Here is a 21642-nt window from a genome sequence, read left to right as displayed (position 1 = left end):
TGACAAGAAGAAAGATTGAACGTAATGATTGTGTCCTGCACATGGCTCCCTTATAAATCTCCATGTGTGTGCTCCAGACTTTTACACTGCAATGTGCATAGAATTGGTTTATTCACTCCTTTCCACTATTGCTCACTTCATATAAACATTCCCCTAGTGGGAATGTTAAACATTTCTGGAAGCAATTATGTTTCTTAGAAGTAATTCTCTGCTTTCCAATTAAGATGCTATGAAAAATGTTGCCAGTCTTAAAAGTCAGACATTTTCTATTCCCGTGAAGGATCTTTAAACTTCCTATGAAGAAATCATTGTCAATGACCTAGGATCTTAGAAACTTCTACATGTATACATCTAAATATCTATCTGCTTATCTACCTAATTATACACATTCATGTCTTTTTAGAGGCTCACATTCAGTTATAAATGTATACATACTCACAAAAGCCGACCTCCAAGACTGTTCATAAATTCATGTTTCAATATCCTGAACTTGGGAAAAATTAAGAAAAGTTTTATTCTTTTCAAGCTAAACAGGTTTGAATAAGAATATTTACAAACAACAAATGTTTCAAGTCCCCACTTCTCAAAATTATGAGAAAAATCCACTACTTTATATCATTTTAAATTGTGCATCCTACAACTAAGCAGTTAAATTCAAAAATTTAATCCTCAATTCATTGACAATGCAAATTATTTGTCAGCATTTGGGAGTCAAACAGGGTGAGAGGGGAGAAACTTTACATATTCCAGGTTTAATATCTAAGCACCAGATGGAAACAATTCTACAATGAAAGAAAGAAATCTGTTAGGATATTTTGGAGATCTGTTCAGTTCAGCAGCACGTCACTGGTTATGGAGGCCAATTTCTCAGAGGACTTATTTGAATTGCAGATACTGAAGTAGTGCACTAATTTAACCCAGAAAATGCTGAATTTTGGAGTTATTTAAAATTTAATAGTTCTTAAGTTTAAAAAAGTACCCATTTTCTTTCACTAATGACCTTTATATACCTGAAACAAAGAACTTTGAAGCAAAATGTGAAGGGAGGGAGTTTTCTTTAATATAAAATTGAAATAACAGTAAAAATTTTCATTGTTAATATCTACAACTATGGCCATTTTAAGGGAACTGTAAAATTGTCTACATTTATTTTTGCTATGAAAATCTTTTATCCAGGACAGTTTATGGCATTTAATATTAAAGTATTCAAAGCAGTTAACAACAATTAAAATAAATTAACTTATGCGCCTTTCAGAAGGTGATTTTTAAGTGAATCCGTGCATAAACAAAGGGCAACAAAATCTGCTTGGTAAATAATGGATGGTTGAGCTTTCACAATGAAAGACTGGGGAACTAGTGGGGTACTAAGCAATGAATCTCAGAGGGGGCCTCTTTCATATTCATACCTATGTTTTTTTGGTAAAATACGTGTTAAAATTTGCAGCCATATGACGCAAAATTATGCATTACATGTGAGTTATAGATTTTGGATGAAATCCAACTCAAATACGTTCATAAGAACTTGACATGATAAACAAAATACATTGCTTTTCCAAACAGCAGTTTGTTTAAAATAAAAAAAAAAACCCCAAATACTACTGTTATAATAGATGATCAGAACGTCAGTCCTTCCCACCACCATTACCAGGTTTTTATTTCATGAAAAATTGTGAGAGGACTGCATCTCTCTACAATGTACTGAAAGCCTAAAATAAATGAGGATGGAACTAATAGAGCAGGCAGTGAGGGAAGCTTGTTTATATATTTTGGGTGCTGAGAATAGGGAGATTCTTCGTGGTGAGCAAAGGGAACAAAATATTCAGTCTTCAACCCTCTGTCTTGGTCCTACCCTTTCTGCTATATATTTGGATGTTTGAGAAGAGAGATGGAAATAAGGCAAGAGGGAAATTTAAAGGCATTTAAAACATCAAAGAGGAGCAGAAGAAAAAAGTAGGAGGGAATAGTGGTGAGGAAACTATTTCCTGAGTCATCTATGTGGTTGAATTCTTGGTTTCTAGGTAAAGGACATTACTAAGTGACACTTACTGTCTTCTAATAAGTCAAGTCTTTGAGACAGTTAACCTACCTGAATAGTATTATACCAAAAGGATAATCTGAGACTAAATAGAAAATAGATTTCATGGTGTTGGGGTTGTCTTTGAGAAACTTAGGGGAGTAATTTCAACATCTTTATATGGACTTTACCTATAGGTTGCACACTTTGTCTTGTTAAAAAAGATGGGACAACTTTTTCAAACAATTTGCAGTTGCTCTGAAGAGGTGAACCTAAATCTGCCAAGGGACGACTGGTGCATGAATCAAGAAACCTGACTTCAAGTTCCGTATCTACAGCTCACTGTGTGAAGTAATCGTATCTGTTTTCTTCTTACTCTGCAGTATTCTACCCCATAAAATAAGGAGGTTGATTTAAATGGTTTCTAAGATCTCTTCGAGCTCTGAAAATTAATGTTCCTAGGTTTGCTTTATTCTAAGAACTGAAACACCTGTGATTCCTCAATATACTGGGTGTAATAAATATGTAATAAATATCTGGCAAAGGCCTGTGAATATTTGAATGTCTTCCCCTATTCATCACTGTTTTTCCTACCTGTGTTTTCTGTTCTGTAGAATTGTAGAAATCTGTGCCTTACAAATTTAACATCTGGGAAACACTAATTAGATAACTCAGTTTCTACTTCTTGATCTGTTGATTGACTTGATTATGGAACACGATCATTCCTTTTGGATTCTTGGAGATACCTTTATGAGGCAGAATGTAGAAGCGTTTGATGATGGGGATTTTGTTTGCTAAGGCTGGTAACATGCAAACTATTGAAAAGTGGGGTTCGGGTAATTAAGGCACTGACAGAGAAACCGGGTCAATAATGGTCAATCTTACATACTGAAGGAAATATCTATATATATATTTTAAGCCGAGAACTACTTGCTTATGCACGCTGGAGTCATGATCGTCATGCTGAGTGTTTGGAGAGTTAGCTCTTTTTTTCTGATTTCACATTAACGTCACTGGGGTTTGTTCTTCCTCATACGAAATTGTTCTATAATAGTAAGGTATAAATTACAAAATCTCCCTGCACTAAATTATCAAATAGAGGAATTTTAGGGATGGAGTACAGCTTTTTGGTGATCTTTTCCAAATTCCTATTTAGAAATGGCTATGACACAGGGGCAGAAGAGGGGTGGGATGACCTGGGAGATTAGAATTGACATATATGCATTAACATGTGTAAAATAGATAGCTAGTGGGAACCTGCTGTACAGCACACAGAGCTCAGCTTGGTGCTCTGTGGTAACCTAGAGGGGTGGAATGGGGGGTTGGGACGGAGATCCATAAGGGAGGGGATATATGTATACATATAGCTGATTCGCTTCATTGTACAGCAGAAACTGACACAGCATTGTAAAGCAACTCTACCCCAATTAAAAAAAAAAAAGAAATGGCTATGCATAATAAAATTGTTACTAATGTGGGCTTAGAATAAGAATAGTGTATTTGCCAACTTCTTTGCCTCTTAGCTGATAACTTAGGGCATTTATTTTGGGGGAACTCAGCTGTCACTTATTTATTTATTCAAATATTTTTATAATATTTATTTTTCCCCCAAGTCTAATGTATACAAAGCTGAAGCCTGTCCTATTTTTAAGACACACTTTAGTCTCCTAGATGGTAGAGCATTATCCAAATGAATAAGACAGAAGTCAAACTGCTTTATTACAGAATCTGGAATTACAGGGCTATATGTCATCACAAAAATCTGAAACTATTTTCTTTATTTAAAATTTTATTTTATTTATTATTTTATACAGCAGTTTCTTAGTCATCCATTTTATACACATCAGTGTATGCATGTGAATCCCAATATCACAATTCATCACACCCCACCCCCACCCCCCGCTACTTTCCCCCCTTGGTGTCCATACATTTGTTCTCTATATCTGTGTCTCAATTTCTGCCCTGCAAACTGGTTCATCTGTACCATTTTCTAGGTTCCACACACATGCGTTAATATATGATATTTGTTTTTCTCTTTCTGACTTACTTCACTCTGTATGACAGTATCTAGATGCATCCACATCTCTACAGATGACCCAGTTGGGTTCCTTTTTATGGCTGAGTAATATTCCATTGTATATATGTACCATATATTCTTTATCCATTCGTCTGTCAGTGGGCATTTAGGTTGCTTCCATGACCTGGATATTGTAAGTAGTGCTGAAATGAACATTGGGGTGCATGTGTCTTTTTGAATTATGGTTTTCTCTGGGTATATGCCCAGTAGTGGGATTGCTGGATCATATGGTAATTCTATTTTTAGTTTTTAAAGGAAGTTCCATACTGTTCTCCATAGTGGCTGTATCAATTTACATTCCCACCAACAGTGCAAGAGGGTTCCCTTTGCTCCACACCCTCTCCAGCATTTGTTGTTCGTAGATTTTCTGATGATGCCCATTCTAACTGGTGTGAGGAGGTACCTCATTGTAGTTTTGATGTGCATTTCTGTAATAATTACTGATGTTGAGCAGCTTTTCATGTGCTTCTTGGCCATCTGTATGTCTTCTTTGGAGAAATGTCTATTTAGGTCTTCTGCCCAGCTTTGGATTGGGTTGTTTGTTTTTTTAATATTGAGCTGCATGAGCTGTTTATATATTTTGGAGATTAATCCTTTGTCCATTGACTCATTTGCAAATATTTTCTCCCATTCTGAGGGTTCCCTTTTCGTCTTGTTTATGGTATCCTTTGCTGTGCAAAAGCTTTGAAGTTTAATTAGGTCCCATTTGTTTAGTTTGTTTTTATTTCCATTACTCTAGGAGGTGGATCAAAAAAGAACTTGCTGTGATTTATGTCAAAGGTCAAAGAGTGTTCTTCTTATGTTTTGCTCTAAGAGTTTTATAGTGTCCAGTCTTAAATTTATGTCTCGAATCCATTTTGAGTTTATTTTTGTGTATGGTGTGAGGGAGTGTTCTAATTTCATTGTTTTACATGTAGCTGTCCAGTTTTCCCAGCACCACTTATTGAAGAGACTGTCTATTCTCCATTGTATATCCTTGCCTCTTTTGTCATAGATTAGTTGACCATAGGTGCTTGGGTTTATCTCTGGGCTTTCTATCTTGTTCCATTGGTCTATATTTCTGTTTTTGTGCCAGTACCATATTGCCTTGATTACTGTAGCTTTGTAGTATAGTCTGAAGTCAGGGAGTCTGATTCCTCCTGCTCAGTTTTTTCCCCTCAAGACTGTTTTGGCTATTCGGGAACTTTTATGTCTCCATACAAATTTTACGATTTTTTGTTCTACTTCTGTAAAAAATGCCCTCGGTAATTTGATAGGGATTGCATTGAATCTGTGGATTGCTTTGGGTAGTATAGTCATTTTCACAATATTGATTCCTCCAATCGAAGAACATGGTATATCTTTCCATCTGTTGGTATCATCTTTAATTTTTTCATCAGTGTCTTATAGTTTTCTGCATACAGGTCTTTTGTCTCACTAGGTAGGTTTACTCCTAGGTATTTTATTCTTTTTGTTGCAATGGTAAATGGGAGTGTTTCCTTAACTTCTCTTTCAGATTTTTCATCATTAGTGTATAGGAATGCAAGAGATTTCTGTACATTAATTTTGTATCCTGCAACTTAACCAAATTCATTGATTAGCTCTAGTAGATTTCAGGTGGCATCTTTAGGATTGTCTATGTATAGTATCCTGTCATCTGCAAGCAGTGACAGTTTTACTTATTCTTTTCCAATTTGTATTCCTTTATTTCCTTTTCTTCTCTGATTGCCATGGTTAGGACTTCCAAAACTATGTCGAATAATAGTGGTGAGAGTGGACATCCTTGGCTTGTTCCTGATCTTAGTGGAAATGCTTTCAGTTTCTCACCATTGAGAATGATGTTTGCTGTGGGTTTGTTGTATATGGCCATTATTATGTTGAAATAGGTTCCCTCTATGCTCACTTTCTGGACAGATTTTATCATAAATGGGTGTTGAACTTTGTCAAAAACTTCTCTGCATCTATTGAGATGATCATATGGTTTTTCTCCTTAAATTTGTTAATATGGTGTATCACGTTGATTGATTTGCATATCAAATCAATTGAAGAATCCTTGCATCCCTGGGATAAATCCCACTTGATCATGGTGTGTGATCCTTTTAATGTGCTGTTGGATTCGGCTTGCTAGTATTTTGTTGAGGATTTTTACCTCTATATTCATCAGTGATAGTGGTGTGTAATTTTCTTTTTTTGTAGTATCTTTGCCTGGTTTTGGTATCAGGGTGTTGGTGGCCTCATAGATTGAGTTTGGGAGTTTTCCTTCCCCTGCAGTTTTTTGGAAGAGTTTGAGAACGATGGGTGTTAGCTCTTCTCTAAATATTTGAAAGACTTCACCTGAGAAGCCATCTGGTCCTGGACTTTTGTTTTTTGGAAGGTTTTTAATCACAGTCTCAATTTCATTACTTTTGATTGGTCTGCTCATATTTTCTATTTCTTCCTGGTTCAGTGGTGGAAGGTTATACGTTTCTAAGAATTTGTCCATTTCTTCCAGGTTGTTCATTTTATCGGGATAGTGTTGCTTGTAGTAGTCTCTTAGGATGCTTTGTATTTCTGTGGTGTCTGTTGTAACTTCTCCTTTTTCATTTCTAATTTTATTGATTTGAGTCCTCTCCCTGTTTTTCTTGATGAATCTGGCAAATGGGTTATCAATTTTGTTTATCTTCTCAAAGAACCAACTTTTAGTTTTATTAATCTTTGCTATTGTTTCCTTTGTTTCTATTTCATTTATTTCTGCTCTGAACTTTATGATTTCTTTTCTTCTGCTAACTTTAGGTTTTGTTCTTCTTTCTCTAGTTCCTTTAGGTGTAACGTTAGATTGTTCATTTGAGATTTTTCTTCTTTTTTGAGGTAGGCTTGTATAGCTATAAACTTCCCTCTTAGAACTGCTTTTGCTGCATCCCATACGTTTTGGATTGTCGTGTTTTCATTGTCATTCATCTGTAGCTATTTTTTGATTTCCTCTTTGATTTCTTCAGTGATCTCTTGGTTATTTAGTAATGTACTGTTCTACCTCCATGTGTTTGTGTTTTTTACATCTTTTTCTCTGTAATTATTTTCTAATCTCATAGCATTGTGGTCAGAAGAGATGCTTGATATGATTTCAATTTTCTTAATTTTACTGTGGCTTGACTTGTGACCCAAGATGTGATGTATCCTGCGGAATGTTCTGTGCGCACTTGAGAAGAAAGTGTAATCTGCTGTTTTTGGATGGAATGTCCTGTAAATATCCATTAAATCTATCTGGTCTATTGTGTTATTTAAAGGTTCTGTTTCCTTATTTATTTTCATTCTGGATGATGTATCCATTTGTGTAATGAAGTGTTAAAGTCCCCCACTATTATTGTGTTACTTTCGATTTCCTCTTTTATAGCTGTTGGCAGTTTCCTTATGTATTGAGGTGCTCCTATGTTGGGTGCATGTATATTTATAATTGTTATATCTTCTTCTTGGATTTATCCATTGATCATTATGTAGTGTCCTTCCTTGTGTCTTGTAACATTCTTTATTTTAAAGTCTATTTTATGTTATATGAGTATTGCTACTCCAGCTTTCTTTTGATTTCCATTTGCATGGAGTATCTTTTTCCATCCCTTCACTTTCAGTTGTATGTGTCCCTAGGTTTGAAGTGCATCTCTTGTACACAGCCAAAAATGGGTCTTGTTTTTGTATCCATTCAGCAAGCCTGTGTGTTCTGGTTCCAGCATTTAATCCATTCACAATTAAGGTAATTATTGATATGTATGTTCCTGTGACCATTTTCTTAATTGTTTTGAGTTTGTTTTTGTAGGTCATTTTCTTCTCTTGTGTTTCCCAGTTAGAGAACTTCCTTTAGTGTTTGTTGTAAAGCTGGTTTGGTGGTGCTGAATTCTCATAGCTTTTGCTTCTCTGTAAACTTTTGATTTCTCCATTGAATCTGAATGAGATCCTTGCTGGGTAGAGTAATCTTGCTTGTAGGTTCTTCCTTTTCATCACTCTAAGTATATCATGCCACTCCCTTCTGGCTTGTAGAGTTTCTGCTGAGATATCAGCTGTTAACCTTATGGGAGTTTCCTTGTATGTTATTTGTCATTTTTCCCTTGTTGCTTTCAATAATTTTTCTTTGTGTTTAATTTTTGCCAATTTGATTACTATGTGTCTCGACATGTTTCTCCTTGGGTTTATCCTGTATGGGACTCACTGCACTTCCTGGACTTGGGTGGGTATTTCCTTTCCCATGTTAGGGAAGTTTTTGACTATAATCTCTTCAAATATTTTCTCTGTACCTTTCTCTCTCTGTTCTCCTTCTGGGACCCCTATAATGCGAATGTTTTTGCAGTTAATATTGTCCCAGAGGTCTCTTAGGCTGTCTTTATTTGTTTTCATTCTTTTTTCTTTATTCTGTTCTGCAGCAGTGAATTCCACCATTCTGTCTTCCAGGTCACTTATCCATTCTTCTGCCTCATTTATTCTGCTATTGATTCCTTCTAGTATAGTTTTTATTTCTGTTATTGTATTGTTCATCTCTGTTTTTTTTTGTTGTTGTTCTTTACTTCTTCTAGGTCTTTATTAAACATTTCTTGTATCTTCTTGATCTTTGCCTCCATTCTTTTCCCAAGGTCCTGGATCATCTTCACTATCATTATTCTGAATTCTTTTTCTGTAAGGTTGCCTATCTGCACTTCATTTAGTTTTTTTTTTTTCTGTGGTTTTATCTTGTTTCTTCATCTGGTAAATAGCCCTCTGTGTTTTCATGTTGTCTGTCTTTCTGTGAAGGTGGTTTTTGTTCCACAGGCTGCAGGATTGTAGTTCTTCTTGCTTCTGCTGTCTGCCCTCTGGTGGATGAGGCTATCCAAGAGGCTTGTGCAAATTTCCTGATGGGAGGGACTGGTGGTGGGTAGAGCTGACTGTTGCTCTGGTGGGCAAAGCTTAGTAAAACTTTAATGCTCTTGACCGCTAATGGGTGGGGCTGGGTTCCCTCCCTGTTGGTTGTTTGGCCTGAGGCAACCCAACACTGGAGGCTACCTGGGATCTTTGGTGGGGCTAATGACAGACTTTGGGAGGGCTCACACCAAGGAGTACTTCCCAGAACTTCTGCTGCCTGTGTCCTTGTCCCCATGGTGAGCCACAGCCACCCTCCACCTCTGCAGGAGACCCTCCAACACTAGCAGGTACGTCTGGTTTAGTCTCCCCTTGGGTCACTGCTCCTTCCCCTGGGTCTTGATGTGCACACTACTTTGTGTGTACCCTCCAAGTGTGGAGTCTCTCTTTCCACCAGTCCTGTCGAAATCCTGCAATCAAATCACTGTAGCTTTTAAAGTCTGATTCCCTAGGAATTCCTCCTCCCATTGCCAGACCCACAGGTTGGGAAGCCTGACGTGGGGCTCAGTACCTTCACTCCAGTGGGTGGACTTCTGTGGTATAAGTGTTCTCCAGTCTGTGAGTCACCCACCCAGCAGTTATGGGATTTGATTTTACTGTGATTGCACCCCCCCCACCATCTCATTTTGGCTTCTCCTTTGGCTTTGGAAGTGGGATATCTCTTTTTGTGAGTTCCAGTGTCTTCCTGTCAATGATTGCCCAGCAGCTAGTTGTGATTCTGCTGTTCTCACAAGAGGGAGTGAGAGCACATCCTTCTACTCCACCATCTTGGTTCCTAGTCTGCATTGATGCATTTTGAGTTTATTTTTGTATATGGTGTTAAAGAATGTTTTAATTTCATTCTTTTACATGTAGTTGTCCAATTTTCCCAGAACCACGTGTTGAAGAAACTGCTTTTTCTCCATTATATATTATTATTTCTTTTGTCATAGATTAATTGACCATAAGTGCTTGAGTTTATTTCTGCGCTCTCCTTTTCCATTGATCTGTGCATCTCTTTTTGAGCCAGTACCATACTGTTTTTATTACTGTGGCTTTGTGGTATAGTCTGAGGTCAGGGAACATGATTTCTTCAGTTCTGTCCTTTCTCAAGATTGTTTTGCTCTTTGGGACCTTTTCTGTTTCCATTCAAGTTTAAATATCATTTCTTCTTGTTCTGTGAAAAATGCCACTCGTAATTTGATAGGGATTGCATTAAATCTGTAGATAGCCTTGGATAGTGTGGTCATTTTAACACTATTAATTCCTCCAATCCAAGAACACTGTGTGTTTGTGTCATCTTTAATTTCTTTCAACAGTGTCTTGTAGTTTTCAGAGTAGAGATATTTGTCCCCCTTAGATAGGTTTATTCCTAGGTATTTTAATTCTTTTTGATGCTATGGTCAATGGGATTATTTCCTTTGTTTCTCTTTCTGTTAGTTCCTTGTTAGTATACAGAAATGCAGCAGATTTCTGTATAGATATAATAACAGTTTTGATGTCAAAGTGTCGATTAGTACCAAATGACACAATCCATGTAATGCTAGCATAGCATAGTCCCTTGTCTGGATGTATCAAAATTGTTTTATAAAATTAGTGAGGTGTGCACCACTTTTTAAGATACCCTAAGTGAAAGGCCACTTAGTTGGCCACTTTATAAAATACACTAAGTGAGGGGAAATTCACTGCCTAATAGGGAGTTTTTCTCATTGTTAAACAGCTTTGTTTTCACATTCTTATTTAGATCCTTGTCTCCTTGTATCTTCTACATGTTGAATACAGACTAATCTCCTGGAAAAAACAGATGAAGTTTTCCTGCCCCTTCTACCGGGCAAGGCTTCATTTGGTTTATCTAAATATGAATGATATTCAGTTCATCAGCTCTTCCACAATGGACAGAGTCCTTGGACTTCTCCCCTTCTTTTTTTTTTTTTTTTTTTTTTTTTTTTTTTTTGCAGTATGCGGGCCTCTCACTGCTGTGGCCTCCCCCGTTGCGGAGCACGGGCTCCGGATGCGCAGGCCCAGCGGCCATGGCTCACGGGCCCAGCCGCTCCGCGGCATATGGGATCCTCCCAGACCGGGGCACGAACCCGTATCCCCTGCATCGGCAGGCGGACTCTCAACCACTGCGCCACCAGGGAGGCCCCGTTGTTTTTCTCCCCTTCTTGATTGTTTTTTTCTATAGTGATCACAATTTTTAATGTCTCCTGTAAACATGAAGCTTAAAACTAGTCCTATTATAAATATGGTTTAAACAGGGACAATCAAAGGTGCTTATGAGATTTCATTGCCATCCAGTCCCATTTATCACTATATAGACACTTGAAAGAGCATGCTTCATTCTGTAACCTTTGAACTCCATGTGCTTATTTTCTCTGTCTCCACTTTATTCCATCAGCTTAAAAAAACCTCCAAAGACCTCAGAGAATATTGAAAATGTGTTCTGAGGACCCTGAAAGTCGTATACTAGACACCCATATAAAAATGAGAGATTACATGTTTCATTGAGGTGTAAAATTTCTTAGTCACTACCCTCACAGGCATAACTCATATTAATCCTGTTTGAAAGTTATTACTTTTCTCTTGAATGATTTTTTAAGACAATTTTCTTTTTAGCCATGGAAAGCCACATTTAAAAACTCCCAATGCTCTCCACTTCGAAATAGAAAATGTGTTTATATTCAGTACTGTATTAGGAGTCAAAATGCATCGAGTTTCACCTATAAGTGGAACTTCACATCTTACCCTCTAATTATGCTGTCTCTACCATTACTTCTTCATGGTTTATGAGATTCCTAGAATCCTGGAAATTCAACCAATATTGGTGAATTTCCCCACCTGGTCCCCCAAGTTTCAGAGACTCCACTGGTCTCATGGTTTTTTGAAAACAAAAGTAGATGCCTCTAACAATCATATACACTCAGAAAATAGTGAAGGAAGCCTGCATTTTTTCTTTACTAGATAGTGTTTTCATTTATTTTTTCACCAGATTCTAAAATCATTGAGACCAGTAACCACCTTTGAGTCTTCCAAGGTTAGATAAGTGTCTGGCCTAAAAGGATATGTAAAAAATTATTGTTGACTAAACCAAGAATGAAAGGTTATGAGTAAAAAGGCATAAAACCAAGGACAGAAAAACTCAGTCTACTGCAACAGTTAGAATTATCTAAGCGTAAGGGAAGGAATATGAGAAATAATCTTTTATAAGGTTCCAAGACAATCTTTTAATTACCTGAGCTTAATTAAATAGAGAGTGTGGTATAAAGAATACAGTTTTTGTTGTTAAAAAGTCCTTAAACTTCAGCCTTGTTGTTTTCTAGCCATTTGAACATGGACATAGTAACACACTCAGTAAGGGATAGCAATTATTATGAATAAAAAGGAATAATGACCATCTTCTAGACAAGTACTGGTAGTCCTTGATTTTAAAAATCCCACATAATAGAATTCCAAATTTATTTCTTAAGCGGAGTTGACTGAAAGCATTTTGTGTCATAATATACCAGTGCTTTTTAAAATTACAAGATAGCATTTCAAGTGAGTGTATTCTTTGAGGCTAGCAGACAGAACATAGTAACCAATAGGTATTAGACAATAGACCAAACTGAAACAATCATAAACAAATCAATAAATATATATTTATATATATGTCTATCTCTGAGGTAAGATTCCTAATATATTTAGCTTCAGGAATAGTTGACTAGCGAGATCTAGACTTCTTTCTACTTTAAATCTGATAGGTGCTTTAGAGACTGTCTACTTTGTGAAACATACAGTCATCCCTTGGTGTTCTCTGAGGTTTGGTTGTAGGACCCCTGTGGATACCAAAATCGATGGATGTTTAAGTGTAGTATTTTCATATAACCTACAGACAGAAATGGGTTGAATGTACTACACAGCTGAAAATGGGTAGAGTAGTTCAGTGTACATGATGCTATTTCTCTGATTTGTTTATTCTGGGCACCAGAATCTTGATTTAACCATTGGAAAGTGTATATATATATATATATATATATATATATATATATATATATATATATATATATATATATATCCCATTCAAAGTAGGTATCTGATAGCATTTATAGTAACTACAGTGTTTCTTTAATTGGTGATTGTTTAAAGAGGGTAAAAGAGATCCTACATTATGTGACAAACTGAGTCGGATTGTAAACAACAACTACAATTAATATACCATAGGGGTTCTCATAAAATTTCTAATTTATTTTTTTAAGAAATGTGAAAATCATTTTCTAAAATTTGATGTTGATCTTGTTTGTAAACCTGTTCTTTTTACTCTCTTGATTCACTTCTGCCTTCCAAAGTGGTCTTGTGCTACGACCATCTGTACCGTGATATCACATTTGTATACCTGGGCTCCAATTCTCAGCCTATACTAATGGACTTGCTAAGATTACAGCCTTTATCAGTTTTGTGAATTGTTAGAGATGATTGCTTTCTCCTTTAAGGTTGCTAGAATTCTTGCTATTTTACATTGATCAAAGTGAATTTTTAAAAAAAATTTTAACATCTTTATTGGAGTATAATTCCTTTACAATGGTGTGTTAGTTTCTGCTTTATGACAAAGTGAATCAGTTATACATACACATATGTCCCCATATCTCTTCCTCTTGCATCTCCCTCCCTCCCACCCTCCCAATCCCACCTCTCTAGGTGGTCACAAAGCACCGAGCTGATCTCCCTGTGCTATGTGGCTGCTTCCCACTAGCTATCTATTTTATGTTTGGTAGTGTATATATGTCCATGCCACTCTCTCACTTTGTCCCAGCTTACCCTTCCCCCTCCCATATCCTCAAGTCCATTCTCTAGTAGGTCTGTGTCTTTATTCCTGTCTTGCCCCTTGGTTCTTCATGACCATTTTTTTTTTTTTTTAGATTCTGCATATATGTGTTAGCATACGGTATTTCTTCTTCTCTTTCTGACTTACTTCACTCTGTATGACAGACTCTAGGTCCATCCACCTCACTACAAATAACTCAATTTCATTTCTTTTTATGGCTGGGTAGTATTCCATTGTATATATGTGGCACATCTTCTTTATCCATTCATTTGTTGATGGACACTTAGGTTCTTCCATGTCCTTGCTATTGTAAATAGAGCTGCAATGAACATTTTGATACATGACTCCTTTTGAATTATGCTTTTCTCAGGGTGTATGCCTGAGAAAGTAGTGGGTTTGCTGGGTCATATGGTAGTTTTATTTTTATTTTTAAAAGGAACTTCTATACTGTTCTCCTTAGTGGCTGTATGAATTTAACTTCCCACCAGCAGTGCAAGAGGGTTCCCTTTTCTCCACACCCTCTCCAGCATTTATTGTTTGTAGATTTTTTGATGATGGGCATTCTGACCAGTGTGAGATGATATCTCGTTGTAGTTTTGATTTGCATTTCTCTAATGATTAATGATGTTGAGCATTCTTTCATGTGTTCGTTGGCAATCTGTATATCTTCTTGGAGAAATATCTGTTTAGGTCTTCTGCGCATTTTTGGATTGGGTTGTTTGCTTTTTTGATACTGAACAACATGAGCTGCTTGTAAATTTTGAAGATTAATCCTTTGTCAGTTGCTTCATTTGCAAAGATTTTCTCCCATTCTAAGGGTTTTCTTTTGGTCTTGTTTATGGTTTTCTTTGCTGTGCAAAACCTTTGAAGTTTCATTAGGTCCCATTTGTCTATTTTTGTTTTTATTTCCATTTCTCTAGCAGGTGGGTCAAAAAGGATCTTGCTGTGATTTATGTCATAGTGTTCTGCCTAAGTTTTCCTCTAAGAGTTTGATACTGTCTGACCTTCAATTTAGGTCTTTAATTCATTTTGAGTTTATTTTTGTGTGTGGTGTTAGGGAGTGTTCTAATTTCATTCTTTTACATGTAGCTGTCCAGTTTTCCCAGCACCAGTTATTGAAGAGTCTGTCTTTTCTCCACTGTATATTCTTGCCTCCTTTATCAAAGATAAGGTGGCCATATGTGTGTGGGTTATCTCTGGGCTTTCTATCCTGTTCCAATGATCTATATTTTTGTTTTCATGCCAGTACCATATTGTCTTGATTACTGTAGTTTTGTAGTATAGTCTTAAGTGAGGGAGCCTGATTCCTCCAGCTCCGTTTTTCTTTCTCAAGATTGCTTTGGCTATTCGGGGTCTTTTGTGTTTCCATACAAATTGTGAAATTTTTTGTTCTAGTTCTGTGAAAAATGCCAGTGGTAGTTTGATAGGGATTGCATTGAATTTGTAGATTGCTTTGGGTAGTAGAGTCATTTTCACAATGTTGATTCTTCCAATCCAAAAACATGGTATATCTCTCCATCTATTTGTATCATCTTTAATTTTTTTCATCAGTGTCTTATAATTTTCTGCATACAGGTCTTTTGTCTCCTTAGGTAGGTTTATTCCTAGATATTTTATTCTTTTTGTTGCAATGGTAAATGGGAGTGTTTTCTTAATTCCACTTTCAGATTTTTCATAATTAGTGTATACGAATGCAAGAGATTTCTGTGCCTTAATTTTGTATCCTGCTACTTTATGAAATTAATTGCTTAGCTCTAGTAGCTTTTGGGTAGCATCTTTAGGATTCTCTATGTATAGTATCATGTCATCTGCAAACAGTGACAGCTTTACTTCTTCTTTTCTGATTTGGATTTCTTTTATTTCTTTTTCTTCTCTGATTGCTGTGGCTAAAACTTCCAAAACTATGTTGAATAATAGTGGTGAGAGTGGGCAACCTTGTCTTGTTCCTGATCTTAGTGGAAGTGGTTTCAGTTTTTCACCATTGAGGATGATGTTGGCTGTGGGTTTGTCACATGTGGCCTTTATTATGTTGAGGAAAGTTCCCTCTATGCCTACTTTCTGGAGGGTTTTTATCATAAATGGGTGTTGAATTTTATTGAAAGTTTTCTCTGCATCTTTTGAGATGATCATACAGTTTTTCTCCTTCAATTTATTAATATGGTGTATCACATTGATTGATTTGCATATATTGAAGAATCCTTGCATTCCTGGAATAAACTCCCTTGATCATGGTGTATGATCCTTTTAATGTGCTCTTGGATTCTGTTTGCTTGTATTATGTTGAGGATTTTTGCATCTATATTCATCAGTGATATTGGCCTGTAGTTTTCTTTCTTTGTGACATCTTTGTCTGGTTTTGATATCAGGGTGATGGTGGCCTCTTAGAATGATTTTGGGAGTGTTCCTCCCTCTGCTATATTTTGGAAGAGTTTGAGAAGGATAGGTGTTAGCTCTTCTCTAAATATTTGATAGAATTCGCCTGTGAAGCCTTCTGTTCCTAGGCTTTTGTTTGTTGGAAGACTTTTAATCACAGTTTCAATTTCAGTACTTGTGATTGGTCTGTTCATATTTTCTATTTCTTCTTGGTTCATTCTCAGAAGGTTGTGCATTTCTAAGAATTTGTGCATTTCTTCCCAGTTGTCCATGTTATTGGCATAGAGTTGCTTGTAGTCATCTCTCATGATCCTTTGTATTTCTGCAGTGTCAGTTCTTCTCCTCTTTCATTTCTAATTCTATTTGTTTGAGTCTTCTCCCTTTTTTTCTTGATGTGTCTGGCTAATGGTTTATCAATTTTGTTTATCTTCTCAAAGAACCAGCGTTTAGTTTTATTGATCTTTGCTATCGTGTGCTTCATTTCTTTTTCATTTATTTGTGATATGATCTTTATGGTTTCTTTCATTCTGCTAACTTTGGGGTTTTTTGTTCTTCTTTCTCTAACTGCTTTAGTTGTAAGGTTAGGTTGCTTATTTGAGATGTTTCTTGTTTCTTAAGGTAGGATTGTATGGCTATAAACTTCCCTCTTACAACTGCTTTTGCTGCATCCCATAGGTTTTGGGTTGTTGTGTTCTCATTGTCATTTGTTTCTAGTTGTTTTTTGATTTCCTCTTTGATTTCTTCAGTGATCTCTTGGTTATTAAGTAGTGTGTTGTTTAGCCTCCATGTGTTTGTTTTTTTTACAGACTTTTTCCTGTAATCGATATCTAGTCTCATAGCATTATGGTCGGAAAAGATATTTGATATGGTTTCAATTTTTAAAAATTTACCAAGGCTTTATTTGTGACCCAAGATATGATCTATCCTGGAGAATGTTCCATGAGCACGTGAGAAGAATATGTATTCTGTTATTTTTGGATGGAAGGTCTTATAAATATCAATCAAGTCCATCTTGTTTAATATGTCATTTAAAGCTTGTGTTTCCTTATTTATTTTAATTTTGGATGATCTGTCCATTGGTGAAAGTGGGGTGTTAAAGTCCCCTACTATGATTGTGTTACTGTCGATTTTCCCTTTTATGGCTGTTAGTATTAGCCTTATGTGTTGAGGTGCTCCTATGTTGGGGTCATAAATATTTACAATTGTTATATCTTCTTGGATTTGTCTCTTGATCATTATGTAGTGTGCTTCTTTGTCTCTTGTAATAGAGTTTGTTTTAAAGTCTATTTTGTCTGATATGAGAATTGCTACTCCAGGTTTGTTTTGATTTCCATTTGTGTGGACTATCTTTTTCCATCCCGTTACTTTCAGCCTCTATGTGTCCCTAGGTCTGAAGTGGGTCTCTTGTAGACAGCATATATACGGGTCTTGTTTTTGTATCCATTCAGCCAATCTATGTCTTTTGGTTGGAGCATTTGTTCCATTTACATTTAAGGTAATTATCAATATGTATACTCCTATTACCATTTTCTTAATTGTTTTGGGTTTGTTATTGTAGGTCTTTTCCTTGTCTTGTGTTTCCTGCCTAGAGAAGTTCCTTTAGCATTTGTTGTAAAGCTGTTTTGGTGGTGCTGATTTGTCTTAGCTCTGTGTTTTGTGTAAAGGTTTTCATATTTTTTCTTTGTATTTAATTTTTGATAGTTTGATTAATATGTGTCTTGGTGTGTTTCTCCTTGGTTTTATCCTTTATGGGACTCTCTGTGCTTCCTGGAGTTGATTAACTATTTCCTTTCCCATATCAGGGAAGTTTTCAACTATAATCTCCTCAAGTATTTTCTTAGTCCCTTTCTTTATCTCTTCTTCTTCTGGGACCCCTATAATTCGAATGTTGGTGCATTTAATGGTGTCCCAGAGGTCTCTGAGACTGTCCTCAATTCTTTTCATTCTTTTTTCTTCAGTCTGCTCTGCAGTAGTTATTCCCACTATTTTATTTTCCAGGTCACTTATCCGTTCTTCTGCCTCAGTTATTCTGCTATTGATCCCTTCGATAGAATTTTAAATTTCATTTATTGTGTTTTTCATCAGTGTTTGTTTGCTCTTTAGTTCTTCTAGGTCCTTGTTAAATGTTTCTTGTATTTTCTCCATTCTTTTTCCAAGATTTTGGATCATTTTTACTATCATTATTCTGAATTCTTTTTCAGGTAGACTGCCTCTTTCCTCTTCATTTGTTAGTTCTGGTGCGTTTTTGCCTTGCTCCTTCATCTGCTGTGTGTTTGTCTTCTCATTTTGCTTAACTTACTGTGATTGGTGTCTCCTTTTCGCAGACTGCAGGTTTTTAGTTCCTGTTGTTTTTGGTGTCTGTCCCCAGTGGCTAAGTTTGGTTCAGTGTGTTGTATAGACTTCCTGGTAGAGGGGACTAGTGCCTGTGTTCTGTTGGATGAGGCTGGATCTTGTCTTTCTGTTGGGCAGATCCACGTCTGCTGGTGTGTTTTGGGGCGTCTGTGGCCTTTTTATGATTTTAGGCAGCCTGTCTGATAATGGATGGGGTTGTGTTCCTGTCTTGCTAGTTGTTTGGCATAGGGTGTCCTGCACTGTAGCTTGTTGGTCGTTGAGTGGAGCTTGGTCTTGGCGTTGAGATGGAGACCTCTGGGAGATTTTCACTGTTTGATATTACATGGAGCTGGTTGGTCTCTTGTGGACCAGTGTCCTGAACTTGGCTCTCCCACCTTAGAGGCACAGCCCTGGCGCCTGGCTGGTGCACCAAGAGCCTGTCATCCCCACAGCTCAGAATAAAAGTGAGAAAAAGAAAGAAAGAAAGAAAAAGATAAAATAAAATAAAGTAAAATAAAATAAAAGTTGTTAAAATGAAAGATAAAAAAATTATATTAAGGGGCTTCCCTGGTGGCGCAGTGGTTGGGGGTCTGCCTGCCGATGTGGGGGACGCGGGTTCGTGCCCCTGTCTGGGGGGATCCCACGTGCCGCGGAGCGGCTGGGCCCGTGGGCCATGGCCGCTGGGCCTGCACGTCCGGAGCCTGTGCTCTGCAGCGGGAGAGGCCACAGCAGTGAGAGGCCCACGTAATGCAAAAAACAAAAAACAAAACAAAACCAAAAATTATATTAAGAAAGAAAATTTTTGTTTTAGAAAAAATGTTTTTAAGTAATAGAAAAAAAAAAAACAACCCAAAAAACGGACACACATAACCCTAGGACAAACATAAAAACAAAGCTATACAGACAAAATCACACGCAGAAGCATATACATGCAGACTCACAAAAAGGGAAAAAGGGAAAAAAATATATATCGTTGCTCCCAATGTCCACCTCCTCAATATGGGACGATTCATTGTCTATTCAGGTATTCCCTACAAGCAGGGTACATCAAGTTGATTGTGGAGATTTAATCCACTACATCTGAGGCTGCTGGGAGAGATTTCCCTTTCTCTTCTTTGTATGCACAGCTCCTGGGGTTCAGCTTTGGATTTGGCCCCGCCTCTCTGTGTAGGTCGCCGGAGGGTGTCTGTTCTTCGCTCAGACAGGATAGGGTTAAAGGAGCAGCTGATTCAGGGGCTCTGGCTCACTCAGGTCAAGGGGAGGGAGCGGCACGGATGCAGGGCGAGCCTGCAGTGGCAGAGGCCGACGTGATGTTGCCCCACTCTGAGGCATGCCGTGTGTTCTCCTGGGGAAATTGTCCCTGGATCCTGGGACCCTGGCAGTGGCAGGCTGCACAGGTTCCCGGGAGGGGAGGTGTGGATAGTGACCTGCTCTCGCACACAGGCTTCTTGGTGGCAGCAGCAGCAGCCTTAGCATCTCATGCCCGTCTCTGCAGTCCGCGCTGTTAGCCGTGGTTCACGCCCGTCTCTGGAGCTCCTTTAAGCAGCGCTCTTAATCCCCTCTCCTCATGCACCGGGAAACCAAGAAGGAAGAAAAAGTTTCTTGCCTCTTCGGCAGCTCCAGACCTTTTCCCGGACTCCCTCCCGGCTAGCCGTGGTGCACTAACCCCTTCAGGCTGTGTTCACGCCGCCAACCCCAGTCCTCTCCCTGTGCTCCGACCAAAGCCCGAGCCTCAGCTCCCAGCTCCGCCCACCCTGGCGGGTGAGCAGACAAGCCTGTCAGGCTGGTGAGTGCCTGTCAGCACCGATCCTCTGTGCTGGAATCTCTCCACTTTGCCCTCCACACCCCTGTTGCTGTGCTCTCCTCCATGGCTCCGAAGCTTCCCCCCCCCCTGCCACCCACAGTCTCCGTCCGCGAAGGGGCTTCTAGTGTGTGGAAACCTTTCCTCCTTCACTGCTCCCTCCCAGAGGTGTAGGTCCCGTCCCTATCCTTTTGTCTCTGTTTATTCTTGTTTCTTTTGCCCTACCCAGGTACGTGGGGAGTTTCTTGCCTCTTGGGAGGTCTGAAGTCTTCTGCCAGCATTCAGTAGGTGTTCTGTAGGAGCTGTTCCACATGTAGATGTATTTCAGATGTATTTGTGGGGAGGAAGGTGATCTTTGCGTCTCATTCTTCTGCTATCTTGAAGCTCCTCCCAAAGTGAATTTCTTCTCCTTCCTTGCTCACAAGACACCCTCTTTCTGCTCTGATGAGTGTGGTCTTTTTATGTGCTGCCTTCTTTGCTGCACTGTACTTGGGAGAGGTGTGTTGAACATTTGAGACATCATCTCTCATAAATACAGCAGATCAGGAGATGCTTTTGTGAAAATGTTTCCTAATAAACATTGTGAAAGCTGTATTCAGATTGAGCAAGATGCCAAAGACTAGATTATGCTGCACGGCAAACAACTCTCAAATCTCAGTGGCTAAAAATAATAGATAGTGCATGTCTATCTTTGTTGACCTGGGGCTCTGCTCATTCTAATTACTTAGAGATACATGCAAATAGAGGCTTCATTTCAATATATGCTTTCATAATTACCAAGTTAGAAAGAAAACATGGCACCTTGCACACTGACACTTAAAATTTCTGCCCCAAAGTACCGCATGCCACTTCTACTTACATTTCACTGGCCAAAACCAGTCACCTGGCCACACCCAATATAAAAGGGGAAGGAAGCAGGATCTACCATGTGTCCTGAAGTGGGGAGAAACAGATACAGCAAAAATGATAACCTTCATAGATGATAAGAGACATAAGCCTTAGTGAGATTAAGCAACACATTCAAGCTCATCCAGTCTTATTAATTAACTCAGCAACAGGATAGTGTCTTGAGTGGAAGCTCATCATGGCAAAACTCATGTCGTTCTTGACTGAAATGGACCTGATAAAGGGTCAGGCACAAATAGCCACAAACTTCTTGTAAGCTGAAGGAGAACAATGGAGACCTGAAACAATGGTTTAAGGATGCAGTGATGCACCATTCAAATAACATGCTGTAACTGTGGTTGATGGGAAATAAGTAGCAGATAGGGTAGCTTATGCATAATATCCAAAGATGAGTGGATCTTTCTGAGCCAAACTTTGAACTGTTTATAGTGCTCAAAGGGAAAAGCTAAGATACAAAGTGCACTGCAAAAAGCAGATGGAGGGGATATCACAGGATCATTCTTATAAGAGTACTGAGCATGGAA

The sequence above is a fragment of the Mesoplodon mirus genome, assembly GCF_964341445.2.
Source record: "Mesoplodon mirus genome assembly, chromosome: 6".
Taxonomy (NCBI): domain Eukaryota; kingdom Metazoa; phylum Chordata; class Mammalia; order Artiodactyla; family Ziphiidae; genus Mesoplodon; species Mesoplodon mirus.
Note: the sequence above shows the minus strand (reverse complement) of the source record.